We start from the raw sequence: 23,409 nt of genomic DNA, 5'->3' as shown, positions 1-23,409 counted from the left end.
GTTATGTCCAGTGGCGGCCCGTGAACACACAGCTGGGGGGGCAGGTGGTGGGAGGCACCTTTAAGAGTAAATGAATCCAGTGCTTACCTCTGCTCCCGCCGCACCTGAACGCTGTTCGGCAAAGTAACGTGCCTCCCAGCAGCCCCTGCGGCAGGGAATCGCCTCTGCCAATCACCTGGCTGCTGGCGGGGGCTCGGCTCCATGGAAGCCAGATGAGTGGCGAAGGCAATTCTCCGCCACGGGCTGCTGGGCGGCACACTGCTTCACCGAACAGTGTTCAGGTGCGGCAGGAGCAGAGGTAAGCACCAAATTCATTTACCCTTAAAGGTGCCTCCCGCCACCCCCACCCCCAGCGGTGCGTTCACAGGCCGCCACAGGTTATGTCTTGTTCAAGCACTCAGATCCAATGACTTGGCCCTATTCTGGCACATCACCACGGATCATCCCAGCAATTGCCTGATGCATTTGGACAGCGAACTATACAGATATTAAGCAATGGACCATGGATTCCCTCGGCACAATGTAGAAGACCTGGCTGCCTGGTCACCAGTGACATCTGCAGAGGTCATGGATCAGAGGTCAAGATCGAAGAAGGATCTTGGTGATGACTTAATCCCCCCTGAGCAAATAAAAAACAACTCAGTATGGTAGGCTCCCATTCTGGCCTCGTTGTTTACATTTATTGATAAGCATGGTCATATCCCTAGGGACTGGGGACTAGCAGTTATTGTTCCCATATTCAAAAAAAGCAGGAGGGATGACCCAGCAAGCTATATACCTATCAGCTTGCTCAGTACAGACTTGTTCTATGCCAGACATCTATATTGGAAATTAGACATCTATATTGGACTGGCTGAAACAAAAAAACCTCCTAATGGAAGAACAGCTCAGATTCAAGGAGAGACGATCCGCCATTGACCAGTGCCTAGTACTCCAGCATCTAATTGATCAATAATCCACATGCACCACAGTCTCCCTGTATCCAGCCTTCATTGACCTCAAGTCTGCATTTGGCTCCATCACTCGAGCCAAATTGTGAGAAAAACTGGAAGCAAAGAGACACCTTCTGAAGTGGTGGTTCTCTTATATTTAGCAGAGGGAGAGCAACTGGCCCTATTCAACCCCAGCACAGCATCCCAGTGGCTATTGCTGATATCTGCCCTATGTTTCTTTTTAGATTGTGAGCCCTTTGGGGACAGGGGGCCAACTTATTTATGTATTGTTTCTTTTTCTATGTAAACCTCTTTGAGAACTTTGGTTGAAGAGCGGTATAGTAGTAGTAGTAGTAGTAGTTGTTGTTGTTCCAACCTGTAAGGGCATCAAACATGGCTACCAAACATGGCTACATACTTGCCCTGCTCCTGTTTAACTTCTACATAAACGCCATGGTGGGCCACTTAAACAATCTGGACTTTCACACACCCCAAGCTGGCAGAGAAACACATCTCCATTCTGCTTTACACAGACAACATGACAATTCTCTCTAGGACCCCCATAGGACTTAGAAGAGCACTGGGGGCCTTTGTGCGATACTGTAAAGAGTATTAACCGGAAATAAACAACCCTAAAACCAAAATCATGGCCTTTTCCAGAAGACCAAGGACAAAGTCCTGGAGTACAAATGGGAACACAATAGTCCAGATTTTGGTTTCCTTGGGCATGCATAAAAAAGCAGACACCAACGTACTTAATATTTGTATTTTAGTATCTCTGTAGCAAAAATGTCTGTGTGTTCAGTCGCACTATCACTATACTTGTTACATCATATTATTATCCAAATTCTCATCATTTAATTGAAGTGGGTGCTTTTGTTTTGTTGTTTATGAAGCCAGCATGCTCACTCTTTAATGCAACAGGTTTTGACATCTCCCTTCAGTAAGCAAATTCCGTAAGCAAATGCATCAGCTTGGATTCTATGCAATTATGTAATTCTACAAATACATTCAAAATTCAAAACCCCTGCTAACTTGGCAAAGAGGCACCTTTTAATGTGGTGATTCTCTTTACTGAGCAGGAGGAGAGTAACTGGCCCTATCCACCCCCAGCACAGTACCTCCAGTGACTGTTGCTGGTGTCTATCTGATGTTTCTTTTTAGATTGTGAGCCCTTTGGGGACAGGGATCCATCTTATTTATTTGTTATTTCTCTGTGTAAACCACCCTGAGCCATTTTTGGAAGGGCAGTATAGAAATCAAGTTAATAATAATAATAATAATAATCAATCAATCAATCAATCAATTAATTAAATGTAACTAAACACAAACTACTGCACTGTTGCCTGGATTGTCCGGATGCAGCTAAATATAAAATACTTGACTGTGTATGTAACGGCACATATCATGTGTATGTAACGGCACAAGATCAGGCCCAATGCATGTTGCATGCACAACTTGCATAATCTGCACTCCGCTAGGGGTCACTTACACATGGGATGCATTGTTAGAACTTCACTACGGATAGGGAGAGGATCACTTCTAAGATCACAGCATTTGCCTGTGTTAGAAGTATGGGTAGTAGCACTGCATAGTTCTGACAGGATAGCAAAGTTAGAGATGTGCAAAACTGGTTTGACTGTGAACCGGGCCGGTTCAAACTGTTCAATTGTGAACCATTTTAAACTTCTTGAAGCTGCTTGTCAAACTGACCAGCCCAGCCAACTGGTTCAACCAAACCAGTTTGCATACCCACAGTTTGGTCCGAACTGAATTCAAATTTTGACTAAATTGCGTCAAACGGTCTGTGCACACCCCTAATCAAAGTAAGCTTGTTAACTAATTGTGGAGAGTACAAACCACAGTTGCTCACAATTGGATGTAACAGGAATCTGTTACCAGCCACAAATGGAAGTTTCTAATCTCCTCCTCTCACGGACAAAAGAGAAAGGAAGGAGAGTGATAGTCCGATGCTTGTGGTTGCTCATTCATAAACCCAGGTTCGTTCTGGTGTCCAAAATGAGACTTCACAAAAAGGATGCCTTATTCCTCAGAAGGGGAAGGCATCAATACTGGCGCCACCATTGGAGGTTTGCCCAGAGTATTCAGAGACTTCAGCATGGGTGTGGGCGGGCTCTTCCTCAGCTGACAGCTCTTCCTCGTTTGTTAGGAGAAGGATTGGCAAATCCCACATGAGTCTGGTATATTACTTTCTCCCAAAGAAGACAAAGCTCATGATGGTCTGTGGAGGGTAGTTTACTTCCACATTTAGTACATTTTTGAAGGTTTTCTTAACGTCCATTTATTCAAGACATTTTATGTTTTCTCCCTCAATGGTGGGAGCAGGGAGTGCTACTAGTGAATGTATGACTTTCTCTCTCTTTTATTTATTTTGTTTTAAGATGAGGAACACTTCAAAAAGAAGTGGGAGCTTCCTCCCGATATGGCTGCTCTGCTGGCGGTCGGAAAGAGTCTGAGGAGCAACAGTTTCCAACCACCTCTAATGACAACTGCGACACGTACCGAGGTTGTAATGCCACTGGGTTGTAATGCCACTTGAAGCTATCAACCATTTTAATGGAAGGCTGCTGCACAGACTCATAAGTGTGGATTCAGTGAAGATCATGAAGAAGATCATGAGTTATATGAAGAGCATACCACAAAAGTAATTAGAAACACCTGGAACGTGGCAACAGGTACTTTAGTTTGTTTCATAAGCATGGAGACTGTTGATAGCACACAATGAACAAGAGGTACTGAAAGGTGTAAAATAAACAAAACTGTTTACACTCTAAGTAGGACATGAAGAGAAAAATAGCAGCTGCTTTCCCCAAACAATCGGTTTTCATCTTTTGTTACACACCAATACAAAAAGCTGTTCAGGAAACAGAGAAAGAAGCCCTAACTTAAGACACAAGTTATCAGGTCATCATTTTCAATCGGAGAGAGGTGCTGAGTGCAAGGCAATCTTTTGATTAGCAAAAATATGTACCTTGTCCCTACAATCAGGCTTTATACCAGAGGACTGGAAAGTAGGTAATGTAACTCCCATTTTCAAAAAGGGATTCAGGAAACTACAGGCCTTTTAGCTTAAATTCTGTGCTGGATAAATTTATAAAAAGCATACTTAAGGACAACATTTTTAAACATATAGAAGAACAGGCTTTGGTGAAGAAGAACCAGTATGGCTTCTGCAAGGGCAAGTCTTGCTTCACTAACCTTCTGGAGTTCGAGTGTCAATAGGCATGTGGATAAAGGTGACATAGTATACTTGGACTTCCAAAAAGCTTTTGACAAAGTTCCCCACCAAAGACTCTTGAGTAAACTTAGCAATCATGGGATAAGGGGACAGGTTTATGTGTGGATTGGTAACTGGTTGAAGGGCAGGAAACAGAGGGTAGGAATAAATTGACAGTTTTCACCATAGAGGGAAGTGGGGTCCCCCAAGGACCTGTCCCAGGACCTGTCCTCTTTAACTTGTTCTTAAATGATCTAGAAGTCATGGTAAACAGTGAAGTGGTCAGATTTGCAGATGACACTAAACTATTTAGGGTAGTGAAATCCAGAACAGATTGAGAGGAGCTCCAAAAGGATCTCTCCAAACAGGGTGAGTGGGAGACAAAATGGCAAATACGGTTCAGTGTTAGCAAGTTTAAAGTGATACATATTGGAGCAAAACAAACCCCAGCTTCATATATATGCTTATGGCATCTGAGTTGTCAATGACTTACCAGGAGAGAGATCTTGTGATTGTGCTGGATAGCTCGTGAAAGTGTTGATTCAGTGCGCAGTAGCTGTGAAAAAGGCATATTCCATACTAGAAATCATTAGCAAGGGCATTGAAAATAAAAATGCTAATATTATAATGCTCTTATACAAACTTATGGCGTAACCACATTTGGAGTACTGTGTACAGGGCTGTTCATATGACTGGATGCTGCACAGATTTTTCTGTCCATCAGTGCAGAAGAATCCTCGTGCTACTGTCTATACATTCTGCAGGATAATTAGAGACAGTAGGGAAAGTGGTGAATATCTACAATACTTGCTGCCCTCAATAACCCTATTCAGATTACATATTAATGCAGAATCAATTTGTAGGTGGAAGGTGAGAAGATTGCACCCCCTGACCTCACCTTCACTGAGTTTTGTATGTACAATCTGTATTCCACATAACTATGAGGTACAGATCAGATGTAGCTTGTAAATTTGTATGCCCTGTGCAGACCTTTGGAACAATGTGCAAAAGTCAGAGGTGGGGCCAGTGAGCACAGTCACGTTGCCTCATCCATGCATTGAAGGCAGTTCCCCACTCCACAGTTTAGCACCACTGACTCTGAAAGCAATTTCCTCCTTGTACAGTAAAGCAGGGGATGATACATACATACTAGAGGCCATTAGTCAACTTTAAATCCCTGAGTGACCCCATTACTTCTCACAAATGATTGTTATTGTGTTCTTACCTTTTGAATCATGTGGCATTTTTGCATTCTCTCCTTCTAGCACACACAGGATAGCCAGAGATTCAGAGGTGGGTGGGAGAGATTTTGAAATGTTAGTGTTAATCTTTGCGTGCAATATATTTTCAAGTTAAAAACTGGAGTCCGCTTGTCTGATTCATTTATTAACAGAACAGTGGGTGGGAACAATGCAGTTCCAAGTCTCATCGGGTTACAAATGAAAACAAAGCAAGCAAAGTGATCTCCAGAGAAGGGCTGTCCATTTGATCAAATAACCTAATAATTTAAAACTACTCTCATTGTGAATGGTGTTGGCGGGTAGCAGGGGCATTTGCAGGTCATAATGGAGATTCTGTATTTAGAAGTGAAAACCCTCCCTTCCCCCCATATTCTGGGAGGAAAAGACTCCATACTCTCCAACATTTTATAGATGAAAATAGGGACATGCCAACAAAAACATAGAGAACATGGTCAAGCAACCTGGGAGGCATGGTATACTGTTGGTGCTAGGACCCTGGCAGCATCAGCTCTCAGCTGCAATGTCTCATAGTGACCACTGGGGGGTTATGGTCATGAATAAAAATGTTGGCCTCCTCCCCTCTTTGTTCTTCCAGCGTTAGTCTCCATTTTGTCTCTCCAGAGATGGCTGTTTGTTTTGGTCTCTCTCTTCGACCATGTACTACAGCTGAAATTAAGCTGCAGGCTTTCCCACATTTGTTTGTAACCTTTTCTTTAAATAAATCCTTGTAGTCCTTCAATACTAAAGAACTGTCTCAAGACCTCTTGCTTTGCTGCTTTCTCACCAGACTGCTTTTGCTTTGCAGTTTGGGGGTTGAACTGCCATTCTTCCACTACAAAGGGTTATGAGTTGATGTGGTCAAGCAACCTGGGAGGGAAAAGTGTGTAAGATTCTGACCTCAAGAATGCCACAAAGATCACGGATTACTGTCCAAATCCCCCACCCACAATTACACATCCCTGAAGACTGAATTCCACCCACTATGTGCTGTGTTCCTTAGTGTTGTGTATGCATTTACATGCAAGTGCGCTGCAGTCAAGATCCACCCACCTCCCCACTTGGAGATCTGTTTTCTAGAGACTCTGGAGAGGAAGCAGAATCCTGGAGAATGACAACCCTAGCAACTCGTGTGAAAAACACAGTGAACAAGATGTTCCCAGGAAGAAAAAAACAGGGACAAGATAGGGGCAATTATTTATCATAGACAGATTCTAGGAAATAGGAACTGTCCCTGGAAAATAAGGACAGTTTGAGTCTATAAGAATCCTATGGTTAAAGAAACAGTTTTGCAACCAGAAAATCCTGTGTTTCTATTTGAATGTTTTGTAAAATATCCTCATTCTATATCATTCTGATTGCATGAGTTGGATTTCTCTACAAAATGCATATACTGAGTAGAGGCTGCAACTTGGTATACAGGTGGCCCTCGTTATCACGAACTCACAGTATCACGTATCTGTGATTGAGACTTAGAGACCCAGTTTCATTTTCCGCAGGTAGAAAAATAGGTGAAATCCACCTATATGCGGTATTGAGTGGCCAGAAATGACCCGGAGATGACGATCAGGTGGTTTGTTGAGATGTCTGAGTAGAGCCAACGTGTTTGTTTATTTAAGGAAGATGTAAGAACAAAAACCTGCTGAACTTAAAAATCATTTTTCTCACTCAATGTATGTCTGTAGTTCAAACGCTTAACTAAAATGCCCAGATACCTAGATTTGGCAACAAGGGAGAGACTTTTCAGTTGACTACGAAAGCATGGAGCGAGATCTCTGGAGCCTGGATGAAGGAGGTGAGCCAAAGCCTCCCTTGCCCCAGCCAAGGGGGACAGTGGCTGGCCGGCAGCGGCTGGGAGTTTCTGTCTGGGACACTGCCTGCAAAAATTGCCCAAGCAGGAAGGCAGACTGAGAGAGATGCGTGGAGCATCAACCCCAAGGAAGCTGAGAATGCCGAGCAGAGAGTGGGAAGAAATCCCTAGCGGTTGCCTGCCCTCAGGCTATGGGAGGATTTGTTTAAATACCTACGTATTAACCATCTGCATGCTGCTCCCTCTAAAATGCCTCACGGTGAGAGGTCTCGCGGGGGGGGGAGGGGGGGAGGCTGAAGCCTTCAGGTCTGGGTACCAAAATCACCTAGGTGCACCACTGGAGGACATGTCTGCATAACATGTGTACAACATAATGTATGTACAGATCTGTATACACATACAGTTTATTCACAAGTTACATTCAGCACACAGATAGTAATGCGCTTCCTATCTGTACCCTGAATCTGAGGGGGACTGTACCCAGATTCACTTTCAAAATGAACACAGGTACAGTCATTCACACAAAAACATGTATGTGAGTACAGACATCTGGATACACATTCAACATAATGTCTGTATGGGCTCTTATATGTAGAATTCCCTACCTCCTTTCCTGGTTTGAGCTAACCCATAGCTTCGTCATTTCATCTTCACTAGCAAATTCCGGCTTGTATTTGCCTGACAAACCAGGATTGGAAACTAGGATTTGCAAGGCAAGTGCAAACCATAGTTTGCTGCCTGGAATGAAATGGCAACCTATAGTTTGTCTCAACCCAGGAAAAGAAGGAAGGAATTATTGCATGAAAGTGGGAAAGGGAATGGGAGTAGGAATTCACAAGCCGAAATGACCTTGTTCACATAATGACAAACTATGGTTTGTTGCTATGTCTGAATATCTCATTGTCTTACCCAAAGCAGAGAAAGAAGCAAATTAATAAGAACTATGCAGAAATCCTTCACTCTTGGAGAAGAGGCAATTTTGTATAGAAATACTTAATTGCAATGTCTTGTTTCAGGGTGCCAAAGATGCTGCTATTTTTGTTATATTGCAGTACAGTTGTGAGCTAATTCTGAAGTATTGTTTCAGCCAAATGACATTTGCCCCCAAATATATTGAGAAAGCCCATTAGTTTTTTGGTTTTTCTTGCTGTACATTTTTGCTGCAGAAGATCATCACTTCTGAGGTAATAAATCAATATGTATTTTTGGGTTGCTTCTCTGCAGAACCAGTTGGCAGTATCAAATGATACTCTAAAAAGCACCGGAGTGACTACTTAAGATGTTACATGTTAATTAAAGTCTCATCAAGTTTAGAATGAACAACCTCTGGATACTAAGGAGCCACTCTCTTCTCCAGGTAATAGTCTAGGGGTCAGAAGTATATTTTGCCAAATGAAATGACCTCTTCATGAGCCTCTCCTATTAAGAAAAAACCCAATGCGATATAACAATAAGGGCTTCACAGTTATGGCGTAGGACTACATGTGCTCTGTTTTGGTTAAGATTTTATATACAAAACTCAGAAAGCTGGTGCAATGTAGTGGTTAAGTTACTGAACTCCTAAACGGAACTTCCTCAATTTGAATCTCACCTTTGTCATGAATCACAAGATGGCCTTAGACAAGCTTAGATGGGGCTGTAGCTCAGTGGTGGAGTATCTGCTTTACATGCAGAAGGTTCCAGATTCAATCCCTGGCTTCTCCAGGTATGGCTGGAAAAGACTTCTGCCTGAAACCTTGGAGTTGCCACTGCCAGTCAGTGTAGACAATACTAAGTTGGATGGACCAATGGTCTGACTTAGTATAAGGCAACTTCCTGTGTTCCTAAGCTACTCCTTCTCAGCCTCAGTTGCAATATGGAGATATTGGCTGACATGCCCTGCAGCATAACACAGGCAGTTCTGAACCACCCACACTGCTGGTAGGTGTCTAAAATACACGCTCACATTCCTGCACAACAGGGGAATCATACATTGTGACATGACTTGTATTATTCCCAATGTTAGGTGCATCACAATGTGCAATTATATTGGTAAGTAGTACTGGAACAGCCCTGTTGCACAACATGGGTATGTGTTTTAGATGCCTGCAGTCATGTGGGCAGTTCAGAAATGTGTGTGTTACACTACAGGACATGTCAGACATTATCTTATAAGGTTGATGTAAGGATTACAAGATAAATAATGTGAAGAGCTTTGAACCCTTGAAAGTGCTATACAAATGCTAAGTACTATTATTATGATGCAACATTTTAAGTTTTGAGATGGACATACTTCAAATTTTATTATTTCCCCCTTTTCCTTACAAGTGGAACTGTAGGCAAACCTTTTACCAAACCTTGATTAAATTGTGGTAGAACTAGGTGACAGATGGAATTTGTTTGAAGTTGAAATTGGTCAACCGACAGGCTGCTAGTTGTCCATCTGATTTCCCTAATGAAATGCCTTTACTGCCTGATCTGGAATCTTTACTGATTTGGCTCTCAGCTTCCATTAAGGAGGTCACTAGTTTAGTGACCTAACTCAAATTGGGTAAGGCCCCAGGGTTGGACCAGTTACCTTCTGAACTGTTAAAATCAAATGTTGATTGGTGGGCCCCTGTGCTCTTCACTTATAGCACTTACATTTATATACCGCTTTATAGCCGGAGCTCTCTAAGCGGTTTACAATGAAATAGCATTTTGCCCCCAACATTCTGGGTACTCATTTTACCGACCTCGGAAGGATGGAAGGCTGAGTCAACCTTGAGCCCCTGGTCAGGATCGAACTTGTAACCTTGTGGTTACAAGGCGGCAGTTTTACCACTGCGCCACCAGGGGCTATTGATCAAACCACCTGTATCCCGGAGGAGTGGGGTACAGCTCCGATTGTTCCTAGCTACAAGGAAGGCCAACACTCAGAGCCTTCTAATTATTGACCAGTCAGTCTACCGACTATTATCAGCAATTTATATTCTAGACATCTATATGTTAAACTCACGGACTGGCTGGAACAGGAGAACATACTAAGGGAGTAACAGGCGGGGTTTAGGCAGAGGTGCACCTAGGTAATTTTGGAGCCTAGACCTAGAGGCCTTTGGAGGCCCACTGCTGCAAGTTAAGTATCATCCCCCTACATACACACAGTGACACAATATTTTTAACACGTGGGTTCTTGAGGGCACAAACAGCAACCGAACTCACAAGAATATAAAACAGGCAAATTTATGCAAATATGCAGTAGCAGACATATTTCAACACACAACTTAACATATTCCCATCCCACATATTTCTTTCCCTACCCCCCCCCCCCGTCTCTAAAACACCTGGTGCAGGTCAAAATCACACTTGGCTGCCCTGGCATATCATGGGCCCACAGTGCAGTGCCCACACCACCCAGGACAGACTAAAGAGGATTTGGGGGCTCCCAGGGGGTGTTGAGGCCCTGGACTAGTAAGAGCGCCTCTGGGGTTAGGTCCAGTCAGTCAACTCTTGATCAAGCCTTAGTATTACAACATCTGGCTAAAAAGTATTCACCATTGCATGCAGCCTTTATTGATTTTACGGCAGCGTTTGACTCCATCCCTAGGGAGTGTTTGTAGAGTATACTTGCCAATTCCTCCATTAATCATCGGTTGCTTCTCCTTATTCAAATGCTGCATGAGAATACCTCATTGAGAATTAGATGCAGTGCCCAAGGATATTTGATCCAGTCTGTACCCACAGAGAAGGGAGTAAAACAGGGATGTATTTTGGCCCCACTCCTTTTCAACCTTTATATAAACTCTCTTACTGAGTGTATGGATAACCAGGATTTCCACCCTCCTAAACTAGCCAGTAAATCTATTGCAGTTCTGCTTTATGTTGACGCAGTTATTCTATCTAGAACATCTGTTGACTTGAGAAGTGCTTTAGGTAGGCTAGCTCAATACTGTGAACAGGAGCATTTATCCATAAATGCCCCAAAGTCTAAAATCATAAAAACAAACAAACAAAAAACCCTTAAGCAGCATGTCTGGAGGATTAATGGGGAGGTAATTGATCAAGTAAGGTCTTATAAATATCTGGGAGTGGTTTTCAGTGAAAATGGCTATGGAGGGTCCACTGTGAGCATGCTGCAACTAAAGCTCAGAAGAGAGAGTGCCTCTGCTATTTGAAAGTTTTTCTTCCACAGAGGTGGCCACTGTATACCAGCTGCAATGAAGGTTTATGAGGCTAAAGTGCTTTCATAATTGTTATATGGTGCTGCTATTTGTGCCCCGCATACTTTTAGACGAATGGAGATGGTCCAATCAAAATTCTTCCGTGCTCTATTCTTGGTCCCTAGATGCATGCCCAATGCCATTCTACGGCTGGAGGCCAGTTTAACAAGAGTGGAGGAGGTCAAGGTTTGGCTGCATGTATTTAACTTTTTGATTAAAGTCATTTTCTGCCCCAAAGGACTAGCCTCCCTTGTTTTGGAAGATGGCTTTCAATCTAGCTGGCATAAAGGACTCTGTATGTTGGGCAAGCATGGATTCTCACCTCAGTTTCTAATGCCTCTGGGTCTTGATGCTGCTAATGGGTTTATAAAACAATGAGCGATCTGGCACAAATCTCTGTGAAAAGCTTTCATGGTAGTTTTACAAATTACCCTAAACTAGCCCACTATTTAATGAGTGTAACTACTCTGTCCCAGAGAAGGGCCTTCTGCCTTGCACGATGAGGGCAGGTATAATAAAATCACTTTTATCAGCCGGATCTATCCCTGCGGGCAGAGTATTGAGACTGTGACTCACGTTCTCACTCTCTGTTTATTTTATAGAGATATTCGTACTTCTCTTATCTCCCCCCTCTTATCAAACATCCCTGTTAGAACGGATGATGGATATACATCTTTTTAACTAGCTGATCTCTGTACACCTACAACACTTTGTGGCCAAATTTTGTGCAGCCACATGTAGGGTTAAGTCTGAGCTGGTTTGAGTTACTGGCATTATGAAGACCCTGACACTATGTTTTGCACTACTTGTATTATCTTTACTGTGTTCTGTACTTTTGTGTGTTGTTGGGTCAATGACCGTAATAAGCATACTGATACTGATTGTCCATCTGATTTCTAGAAAATAGGGGGAATGCAACATAGGAACATAGGAAGCTGCCATATACTGAGTCAGACCATTGGTCTATCTAGCTCAGTAGTGTCTTCACAGACTGGCAGCAGCTTCTTCAAGATTGCAGGCAGGCATCTCTCTCAGCCCTATCTTCGAGAAGCCAGGGAGGGAACTTGAAACCTTCTGCTCTTCCCAGAGCAGCTCCATCCCCTAAGGAGAATATCTTATAGTGCTCACACATCAAGTATCCCATTCATATGCAACCAGGGTGAACCCTGCTTAGCTAAGGGGACAAGCCATGCTTGCTACCACAAGACCAGCTCTCTTCTCTGCACATGGAGGATAGTAAATAAAAATTTCACTTTCCAACATACTCTGGTTAGGACAGAGTCAATCGAAACACCATTTGAATATGGTTAATACTGTTTGCATAGGAAGTAATGCAAATGTCTTTTAAATATTACATGGCTAAGAATAACATCTTTTTGGTTACATAATCAAGTGTCAACAGTCAAACATTAGTTGTGCATTCAGAACTGTATCTATTTACTGTGGAGGAAAACCAGATTAATTTCATTCTCAAGCATATTTATTAATGCCTGAGCAAATGAATCTAGGGCACACCAAGGCAAGATCAATATTTATGAAGCCTACTTTAGGGGAAGAGAGACACTTCAGAATAACAGGGAATCTCATTGTTACTATTTTCCTGTGATGTCTTTTCATGTCTTGGGCTTGGTTCATTTACATCATTTAAACTATTTATGCATTGTAGGCTCAACAGAACTACGCTGCTGACATGAAGCCAGGAAAAAAAAAAGATGCCTCACAGACAAAACTGTTGACCCTTTATGGGGATATTGCATGTATTAGATGCCAGATGTTTTTTTGGCCCCAGGCTCCCTTCATGCAAAAGGCTTTGAACCAGGTTCCTAATGTCCAGTGGTTATTTCTAAAAAAGCAGTTCAGATTATAGTCCTGAAACCACTGAAGGCTATATTGCAAATCTTAACATGCCCACTTCCTGCTGGCTGTACCAAGAATTTCCGGTGCATTTGCAAAGCAAGTCTGGTTACATTGGTTTCTCATTCTTTCCCCACTCTGTCAAGACACCAAATTGGATGCCACTTTGAGTGCACCTGTAAATCTCAGTAGTGGCTCTTGTAATGCAAGCTAGTTGAGGAGGGAGGAAAGACAGACACTAGATAAGGGGCCAGTAAGAAATCCAATAGACCCCAGGCCAAGGATGAGACCTAATAGGTGAGCAGCCGTAATGCACTGGGACCTGGATTCTAGGGCTCACCAAGCATTACATATTAATCTATGGAGCTAATCACATGACCGGCTGAGCAAGAGAGTCGGCTGGCAGGGGAAAGGCTGTGCCGTCCTTACCTTCCCCCCAGACGAGCGAATGTTCCCTGCTGGGAGCGCTGACTGTGCTCCCACACGACCCAGTCTTCGGAGGCCGGGATGATACTATGCGGTGCATTGGGGGATTCCCACAGGAATTGGGCATTGTAGGCACTCATCTGTGTCTTCTCAGGCACGTAGCTCATAGAACATAGCTCGAGGAGACACACAATCCCGGAGGCTGGGTTAATGGGCCATTGGCACCATTAACCCAGGCTAAAAAGCTGGGCTAGGTAGTGTTGACCCTAGCCTGAGGCTTCCCTAGCCTGGGTTAGGTTGTGCATGAGAACAGCCATGGGTTGACTGCAGCTTTCCTGTCATCTTTAAAAGGACAATTGCATGTGAGAAGATGCAGGAGATACTCACATGTAACTGACAGAAGCTCCCTGGAGTGTCTTTACTTCGTGCTGTGAGACATACAAATGTTTTTCAAGCTCTTCAGAAAACGTGGTTGTTTCATAGAAATGCAGGGGCCTATCTTTGCTGTAATGAGTGACACATCCCTGAAAAGGGAAGATAAGACAAACTTGGAACCCCCAGAATGCTGCCATTTTGCAACCTTGGCACTAGACATGGGCCATGAAATGCCCTGGCAGAGCAGGAGAAAAGGAAGCTGCAGACACTGTCCAGGTTTTCTTCCCTGGTTGCGCCAGTCATCCTTTTTTCTCACCTGCTGTGCAAGTACATCAAGACTTCTGGTTGCCAGAGTGTATGAGGGATGGAGACAGACCATAGATCCAGGGGAACAGGCAGGACAAGCATTTGTGCACATTTTTAAGTCTACTTTCTAGTAGGCTTATGAGATCACTCGGCTGTGTGTGTGTGTGTGTGTGTGTTGTGTCCATCCATGTGTGTGTGTCCCCCACCCCCACCATCAACTTTGCAACACCTGGACCAATATGAACTAAATTGGGTACAGTTGTAGGGACACATAGGGACACTTCAACAGCGTAGTTTGTGATAATGTCATCCCCCTGATCCAAGATGGCAGATGCGTGAACTCTTGAGGTGCAAATGGGCTAGCTTGTGAACCGCCTAACTGATTTGAACCAAATTTGCTACAGCTGTAGGAACATAGGAAGCTGCCATATACTGAGTCAGACCATTGTTCTATCTAGCTCAGTATTGTCTTCACAGACTGGCAGTGGCTTCTCCAAGCTTGCAGGCAGAAATCTTTCTCAGTCCTATCTTGGAGAAGCCAGGGAGGGAACTTGGAATCTTCTGCTCTTCCCAGAGTGGCTTCATCCCCTGAGGGGAATATCTTACAGTGCTCACACATCAAGTCTCCCATTCATATGCAACCAGGGTAGACCCTGCTTAGCTAAGGGGACAAGTCATGCTTGTTACAACAAGACCAGCTCTCTTCCTAAACCAGCTTTCCTCCTGGTGGTGTGTGGAGCGGTGTGTAATGATGTCATCCACTCCCATTCAAGGGGGCGGCCACGTGAACATCTGAGGTGCAAGTGGGCTAATTTGTGGACTCTCTAACCAATTTAAACCAAATTAGGTATAGTTGCAGTGAGTGACACAAAGGGTCACCTCAACACTGTAATTTGTGATGATGTCATCCACCCCAATTCAAGATGGTGGATGCATAAACCTTTGAGGTGCCAATGGGAACCGCTTAACTGATTTGAACCAAATGTGCTACAGCTGTAGGGACAGTGGGCTGCCCTAATGGCATGGTGTTTGATGATGTCATCCATTCCAATTCAAAATGGTGGTAGCAAGAACATCTGAGGCGCAAGTGAGCTAATTTGTGGACTGCCTAACCCTTTTTAACCAAATTGGGTACAGTTGCAGTGCATGACACACACGGGCACCTCAGTGGCATAGTTTGTGATGATGATATCTACACCGATTCAAGATGGTGGACATCTAAATTTTTGAGGTACAAGTGGGCTAACTTGTAAACCTCTTAACCAATTTGAACCAAAATTGTTGCAGCTGTAGGGACACATGAAGACACCTCAATGGCATAGTTTGTGATGATGTCATCTACCCCAGTTCAAGATGGCAGACACGTAAACCTTTGAGGCAAAAGTGGGCTGCCTTGTGATTGGAACCAAATTTGGTACAGCTGTAGGGACCAGAGGTGTAACAAGGATGGGGCAGGCAGGGTACGTGCCCTGGGTGCCATTGCAGGTGGCACAAAGTGCCGGCCATGCCCTGGCCCCCACCCCAACTGCGGTCGGTGAAGAGCCCCCCCCCAGCGATCACTTGCCGTTTATTTCAGGCAACCTTCCACCTAGCTCATTGGCCAACCCACCATCAATGCCAGTGTCGAGGCCGCCGGGATCCCATCCCTTCATGCTCCAGCCCTCCTCCCTTTCACAAGCCCCTTGTGGGAATACCCAACAGCACGGTCTTGCTAGGAGGACCTTTGACCAGTCCCGGCCAGCCCATCAACCACAGCCACAGCCTTGGCATCCCAGACCAACCCACCTACCCTTCTTCCTTGCCCACCAAGCCTACATAGAGCATCTGGTCCTTCCACCTGGTCCCCAGAGCACTACAGTCTCAGTAGACCAGGAATTTAATGGGGCCACGTTCATCCCTTGGAGGATGCCCCCGGCCGACCTGGAAGTCTCCTGGCCCATTACTGAGGAGCAACAGCCAATCCGGGAGCTGATACAGCATCTGGCTGTAATCTGGCAGCATCTCTAGAGTGATGGAGGAGGAGGCTCAGTGGACATCAGCCGGCTGAAAGCAATCTTTCGTGGAGCGGGAGAAGGAAATGAACACCTCCCTTCAGTATGGCTACCCCTGGCATCGCTGAGAGGTAAGTCTCGTCTCTTACTGGGTGTCCTCCTAAATAGTAGTACAGATCAAGACTCCCCTGTCACTGGAGATGGCCTGGTGGGGAGAACTCTGGCAGGACCTGCTCCGCCCTTCCTCCTGCCACCCTGAGAGGGAAAGCTGGTAATCTCCTTCACGGGTAATGATCAAAAGCCTGTGCTCTTTCACTAATCGCTGACAGTGGGCAGGAAGAGACTCCTGGGCTTTTGGTGGTTGGACGGATGGTGGGTTTGGGCCTGGGGTGCTCTTGCGGCAAAAATAGCCAGCGTGGTGTGGTGGTTAGAGTGCTGGACCAGGACTGGGGAGACCCGAGTGCAAATCCCCATTCAGCCATGAAACTAGCTGGGTGTCTCTGGGCCAGTCACTTCTCTCTCAGCCTCTCTCTCAGCCTAACCTACTTCACAGGGTTGTTGTAAAAGAGAAACTCAAGTATGTAGTACACCGCTCTGGGCTCCTTGGAGGAAGAGTGGGATATAAATGTAAATAAATACATAAATAGATAAATAAATAAAATAATATTTCTACCTGTGAGATGGCAGAAGAGACCTTATATTGTGCGGGATTCCTGTAGATTGACAAGCTGCCTCCCAAATCATAGCTCTGTCAGAAGCAGCTGTTGAAAAGGGGGGTGGGGCAGTTAACCCCCTTTGTAAAAGGGGCCGTCCTTTCACTTCCTCCTTCGACTGACCCTTTAAGGGTCCAGCCTTCTTGGATTCCATTCTTTATCGCAGCACCTTTTAAACGGCGAGAAGAAAAGCAGTGACCGTAATCAATTTTATTATAAGCTGTTTTCATGATCTCAGGGCTTCCAAATTAACTTTCTTCAACTTCTTATGTTTCTTTAGTCTATTTTATGTTAGCAATGAATGAAAATAATTCAGGTTACTCACAGTATATTACACTCCCCCCGCCCCCCCCCCACACACGTGCCAAATATGATCACAACCTTATATAACTTCATTTTTAAAATTGGTAGATCTTAGCATTTTACTTGTTATATTCTGGTGTTCATAACTTTTTAAATGATGTTGTTTTAAAATTAGTACAGATTGGTTTGAGGGTTCTGGTATAGAGGTTAAGGCTAGAGTTCTGCATCTTAGTCGATAATAATATTTCTTTCTTTTGTTTTTTCGCTTAGGTCTTTTTGCGAACAGCCAGACAAACATCTCTTATCTGGGATTCTTGGAGAGCATTTCACTCCCTAATTTCTCCTTGGGGAGAACCCTGAAATCCAGGGATTTCTCCTTAGGCTAGTACTGAGAACCCAGATTAAAGGAGAGCATTTGCAGCATTTTGCAAGGCCAGCAGCCCACGGTTCTTTGTCCTTCACATTCCCAGGGAATGAGCAGCCTCAAGTGAAAGTGGGTTCTGCCCTACTTCACCAGGTGGGGACTGCGGGGTTCCAAAAACCCTCATGCCGGCCCCATTTCCCACACTGGAAAACCAAACCACCAGCTGCTCATGCTGCTGCCCCCTAGAAAGAGAAAGAGGAACCTGGCCTCTGGATGGCGCTCACCTCTTCAGCCCAACAATATGTTTCGTTTGTTAGCACCACTTTGGGGTTTTTCTTGTTAAATCCGTTGAGTTTGTTTTATGTTGGAGACTTGTCTCCTTAGTGTTTGTGAAATAAATCATTGAATTAACTCTCTGCAGTTCCTGATTTCTCTAAGAAAGATGGCTTTACGTTTTCATTGCATGCTCCTATTGTTCTAAAAAAAATTTAAAGAGAGAGATGAACAAGTTCCATCTGACTTCATGCCTATCTGATTCTAAAGCAGACAATATTACGGTGGTCACTGTATGCAACAAGTCGTGTTTCTGGGGATCACAGCCTAAACCCAGTGCCTTCAGTGTCTGCCCCATGGACTCAGCTGGCCCCCCTCCCTCTGCAATTTTACTTAGTCTATTAGGAAAACGTGTCATCCACTTTCCTTTCCAAGAAGGCCCAAAGGGGATGGAAAAGCAATGAAAAACCTTCAGGTTTCAAAAGGGCCAAATGTGCTCAGAGAGAGCATTTTAGGAGAGCACTGAAAACCGGGATAGAGGAAGAGAGAATTTGCCACACTTTGCAAGACCAGCAGTCCCCAGTTCCTTGTCCTCCATGGTGCCAGTGAATGAGCAGCCTGCTGCACGGCTCAAGTGAAAGCAGGGGCTCTGAACATATTTCCAGGGGGTGGGGTGGGGTGGGGCACCTAAACCCCTTGGGCCAGCCCCATTTCCCACATTGAAAAACCAAAAGTCCTATTCTAGAGCTGCTGTATATGCAACACACACACACACACACACAGTCAGTCAAGCCCTTGCTCCCCCCATCCACAATGTCCAAAGACAAAAAAGGTCAATGGATGAATAGAGGAATGGGGGGGATGGAGTCTCTTTGAGCAAGGAGGAGGAGTCTGGATATCAACACATGGGATGGAGAGAGGAGGGAATAGAAACTGAAACCAAAAATGAACAGAACTTATTCATGCAGTCCTGAGGAAACCTTTTCCAAGTGTATCCTCCATTCTAGAAGGGAAACACCTATCATGGTGGCAGCAAGCCATAAGAGAGACCCCCTCTGGGGATATTTTAATGAAGTTCTTGAAGTTCTTACAGTGGGTAAGAGGGGCATACGTGAGAAAGGCAAACAGTGCAACAAAGAAATGCAAGGCCTGGTTGCCGGAATGGAACAGCATTATGAGAAGTGTGTACCTAGCTTCTAAAAACGAAACCTACATCTATCTCTAAATATAACAAGAATGTACTCTTATAGAAACAGTTGATTAAATGGAATTTTCACGACTAGTGATTTGAATTGTGATTTGAATCATTAAAATTCAGACCTCCTGTGAAGCTATTTAAATCATGATTCAAATCAATTTGGTTAAAATCAAATCAGCCCTCGATGCCAGCACAAGTTGAGGGGCATGGGTTGAGGGGCCTCTCATGTTTCTTTTGATTTCAGTCAGAAATGGAGAGATGATCTTTGGTGATATGCAGTTTCAAAACAATGCAGTACAATACATTTGGGGATTATGACCGAATGAATGATAATGATGTTATATATAATGAGATGATAGATGACGTGACAGAATGCTGCTTATCGTGATAGCTAGTGGCCCCAATCCAGCCGCAATCACATGGAATGACCGGCAGCCACAGGCGAGCATTCTGACTCACTCCCAAACCTCCAGCTAGCTGGCTCAAGCGGGCTCAGATGTTTACTGCCAAATTCATACTATAATCAAAGGAATCAAAGATAGAAAGAACAAATGCACATACACCCCCCCGATTTATTTATAACTGAAATGATATATGCACACAAAAAAGAGCGGAATAGCAGGATACCTTCTTCTAAGGATATAGCATTTCAGAATCCACAGAGTTCTTTAACATTGCACCACGTTGTAAATAATTCCTCTACTTTACAACTTTGCAAAAAGCTGCCTCGAAATGTTTGTATAAGCAGGTATATAAATGAAAACGAACATAACCACCTTGTCCAAACAATGCTAAGGAACAAAGATCCATAAAACACGTTTGCAAAGGAGGAGTAATCTATGCTTCTAATGTTGCTGTTAATTTAAAGATTCTATTTAAAGATAAATTCTGTATTTGGGGGATATAACCTAATAGAACACGGCCTTCTTTAACAGCCAATGGTCACTTTACAATACTGTTAACAATCTTTGGAATGTCTGACCAAACTGACATAGCACCACAGCGGACCCAAAGCTTCCGCAGAAGTGTCCCCACCTCCAACTTGCATCTCCAGCATTTGGGGGTCTGCATCCCATCTGCCATAAACATTTAAAGGCACTGGGTCACAAGTACAGAAGAAAAGCTTCTGCTGCAGAACCTCCTGCTCAGGGCTAAAGCAGCACATTTCACAGCCTTTAGGGCCATTGCCATTGAGGTACAAGGCTGGGGGAGCTGAGCTTTCCTTCACTCCATCACAGCTCTTCGTGGGGGTCCCTGGTCTGCTCCTCCGCCTTCTGCCATGACATCATCTTCCATCATCACATTCCGCTTCCGACATTCTTCTGGCCCCTACCCCACCACCTGCAGGTTGCCATAGGGACCGCAATAAACAATTCCGCATCATCGCACTTCAGTTGTCCACTCCCTAACCGACTCTCCAGCAGTTAAGGAGTACGGACACCAGTCTGCTCTCACTGGAGAGATTAGCTTGTCTTCTTGTTGTTGTCTAGTTGTCTTGTTAGGACCTTGACTGTCATCATGGCAGGTAGGAAATGGTACCATCCAGGAGGACTCAGTGGTGATTCATTTTATGCCCTGTGTCTCCGATGGGGTCCTACAGGGGTCACATTTTCCTTGCTTTCCTCTCTCTTACTTTCTTCCACACCTTCTCTTGACAGCTTGTTCTACCTTCTGTCCAAAGAGGCCATTCCTTTCCCTAGAATTTTTATTTAGTACCTTCTAACCTCTAAAGGCCTAGCCTCTATGCACCGTCCCCCTCAGTTACCTTTGCCTCCCTCTTCCCTCCCTGTTGTGCATTGTCACCCCTACTGGCAACATTGAGACTGTAATTACCTTGGGGCAGGGAACTGTCTCTTGCCTGGGCCACTTTGTAAGGGGCCTTTGACGATTCCTGGTAAGAATGAACTCAAGAAAGAAAGAGGAGGGGAGTGCCCTGCTCACTGAGCAAAGAGGCTCCTTTTAAATGTGGTGATTCTCTTTATTGAGTGGGAGAGAGCAATTGACCCTATCCAAACCCAGCACAACTTCCCTCCAATGGCTGTTGCTGGGGTCTATCTTATGTTTCTTTTTAGAATGGGACTGCCCTTTGGGGACAGGGAGCCATTGTATTCCTTTTTATTTCTCTATGTAAACCGCTTTGGGAAATGGGGTGGGAAGCCATATATAAATATTTGTAGTAATAGTAGTAGTGCCAGTAGTCCATGGCAGCTGCACACACATCCTCCGTCTTGGCTGGCCACAGCCGGTGGAAGGGTCAGTTCTCTTGATGGGATGAGGAGGCAAGATTGGATGGGAAAGTGATTCTCAGGGGATGGGAAGCAAAGGGGTTCTGGGGGAGAAGAGAACAGCAGGAATCCCCACAAGACCAACAGCTTGACAAGTGGTTTGAAAGCATTCCCCCTGCTCTGATGAGGGGAATGCATTGAAGACTTTCATGGTCAATCCCAACTAAAAGGTCAAGACTGCCATGGTCAATCGATCCCAACTGATTATCGAAATCAGGGTGTGCCCCCTTCCTTTTTCTTACAGATGAGTCGACTGAAAAGAGGCCATCTGCTGGCTCCACCTTTATGACCACGAGCTCGGCAGGGGAAGGAGGAGGTTCTCCCAGCAGCTTCCTCAACACACCAATGGCGACCATTGGCTCCACCTCCTTGTGGTCAACTGTGTCTGACCTTTCCCTTCAGTCCATTGAAGGGAGGGACAGCAGAGACCACAGCAATCCAGCAGAGGGAGATCTTGGGAAGCCGCAGCAGGAGCATCAGTTGCCTGGCTCACTGGCGGCATTCCCCTATCATCTCCCCGGCACCTTCTTTGGGTCTCTGGCCCCCAGCATTCCCACTACAGGCCCCATTGCCCAAGTATTTGGGCATCAATATGTGTATGCCATGCCAAGCCTGCAGCTTGTACAGCTACCACCTCCAGGGCCGGCTGAGATACAGGCACCATTGCATGTGGGGTGGGCGGCTCCTGTCTACAGACATGGAACGCTTGCCCCCATCTTTCCTGCTGAAAGAACATATCTGGAACAGCCGGGCAGGGCTGACCCAGCGCGAAAGAGGAATATGGTTCTGCTGGCCCACCGGCTGCAATCAGAAGGCAGCATCACAACCATAGCTTCTGGGGGGTTTCACCCAGCTCCACCAGATCAGCCCAGGAGTGGCAAGCCGACATATATCCAACACACCTCCAGAGGTTTGTGCTGATGTTTGGGAAAGGGGCATCCTCCCGCCTAGGGCTCCCTGTGTCCTTCCCATGTGTCTGGTGCAATCCTTCTCCTGGGGCCGTGGTCTTCAAAATATCTTCTTGAGAGCCCTGATGTTCTCTAGGGAAGGAGAAGATCAGGAAGCATTCCTTGGCTCTTCGCTAAGATGGTCAACAATTCTCCCCATAGACAGCTCTCCTACCACTGCCCCTCATCCCTCTAGCCCTGGGGCTGCATTTCTAGAGTACACAATCTGCTCCCACTCCACACAGGGGGAGACACCTTTCCAGGCCTGGCCATAGGAATAGAGCATGCATTCTGAAACACAGCTCAGAGTTTTCAGAAGTATGCAAGAGTTGATCACCGGATGACTCAATGTCTGCCCAGATGTGGAATGTTTGAAAGCTGTCTTCGGATGAGAATTCCTGCTCCCCTCACCCCGTCCATGACTCCCCCTCCCTCAGGGCTGAAATTGACCACCTCCCCTTACCACACAGCAGGGCTGGCTCTGGATCAGATCCTGACCCATCCCCTGGTCATCCTCTTCCATCTTTCTCTTTCAGTCTTGATTCCCTCCACTGGGCAGCCATATGGGCCCAGCTACCAGCCACTAACCAACCAACAGAATGAACCTCCAGCTGAGCAAGGAGAAGGCCCCAGCACCAGCGCTGTCCCTCAGCTGGGTAATCTCCTGACTGTGTTGCCTGACCTATTGGAACCAAGGATGAAGATCCCAGTGTTGGGTGTTATCAGAGGTGGGTGTGCACCATTGTGGTGGAAGAATAGTCCCATAACTGGCCCAACCAGCCCTTCTAGAACCTTGTGCTATGGGGGCCCAGCAATGGAGCTCTGATGTGGGTTGGGGGGAATGCCACTCCCTCAGCATCTGTGCCTTGGGATGGGAAAAAGCCGCCCACAGAGAATAAACCCAGATCCAGCCTTATGGACCCCATTCCTTTGCAACTCTTGTCCATTGAAATATTTTCATTATTAGAACTTGCCTGG

The 23,409-nt window shown here is 45.2% G+C and overlaps 3 long non-coding RNA genes across 4 annotated transcripts in view; 2 read left to right on the top strand and 1 right to left on the bottom strand.

Moving 5' to 3' along the window:
• LOC128322896 (uncharacterized) overlaps positions 1-18,139 on the top strand; it is a 19,348-nt gene extending 1,209 nt beyond the window's left edge. The window contains exons 2-6 of one of the 2 annotated variants that reach the window (XR_008306055.1): positions 3,335-3,628; positions 7,094-7,477; positions 8,443-8,575; positions 13,063-16,479; positions 17,635-18,139. This is a non-coding gene — a long non-coding RNA (uncharacterized LOC128322896). Of the gene's footprint in view, positions 1-3,334; positions 3,629-7,093; positions 7,478-8,442; positions 8,576-13,062 lie in introns of both variants that reach the window. The other variant, XR_008306054.1, reaches the window with a different exon arrangement.
• The window catches only part of LOC128322898 (uncharacterized), a 23,693-nt gene continuing 14,241 nt past the window's right edge, over positions 13,958-23,409 (bottom strand). The window contains exons 2-3 of the long non-coding RNA XR_008306057.1: positions 17,022-17,230; positions 13,958-14,200 (exon numbers count right to left, since the gene is read on the bottom strand). This is a non-coding gene — a long non-coding RNA (uncharacterized LOC128322898). The remainder of the gene's footprint in view (positions 14,201-17,021; positions 17,231-23,409) is intronic.
• Positions 22,579-23,409, top strand: part of LOC128322899 (uncharacterized) — a 3,794-nt gene continuing 2,963 nt past the window's right edge. The window contains exon 1 of the long non-coding RNA XR_008306058.1: positions 22,579-23,159. This is a non-coding gene — a long non-coding RNA (uncharacterized LOC128322899). The remainder of the gene's footprint in view (positions 23,160-23,409) is intronic.

Source organism: Hemicordylus capensis, chromosome 4, assembly GCF_027244095.1.
Source record: "Hemicordylus capensis ecotype Gifberg chromosome 4, rHemCap1.1.pri, whole genome shotgun sequence".
Classification (NCBI taxonomy): Eukaryota; Metazoa; Chordata; class Lepidosauria; order Squamata; family Cordylidae; genus Hemicordylus; species Hemicordylus capensis.
Note: the sequence above shows the minus strand (reverse complement) of the source record. Positions and strands in the feature narration are given on the sequence as shown.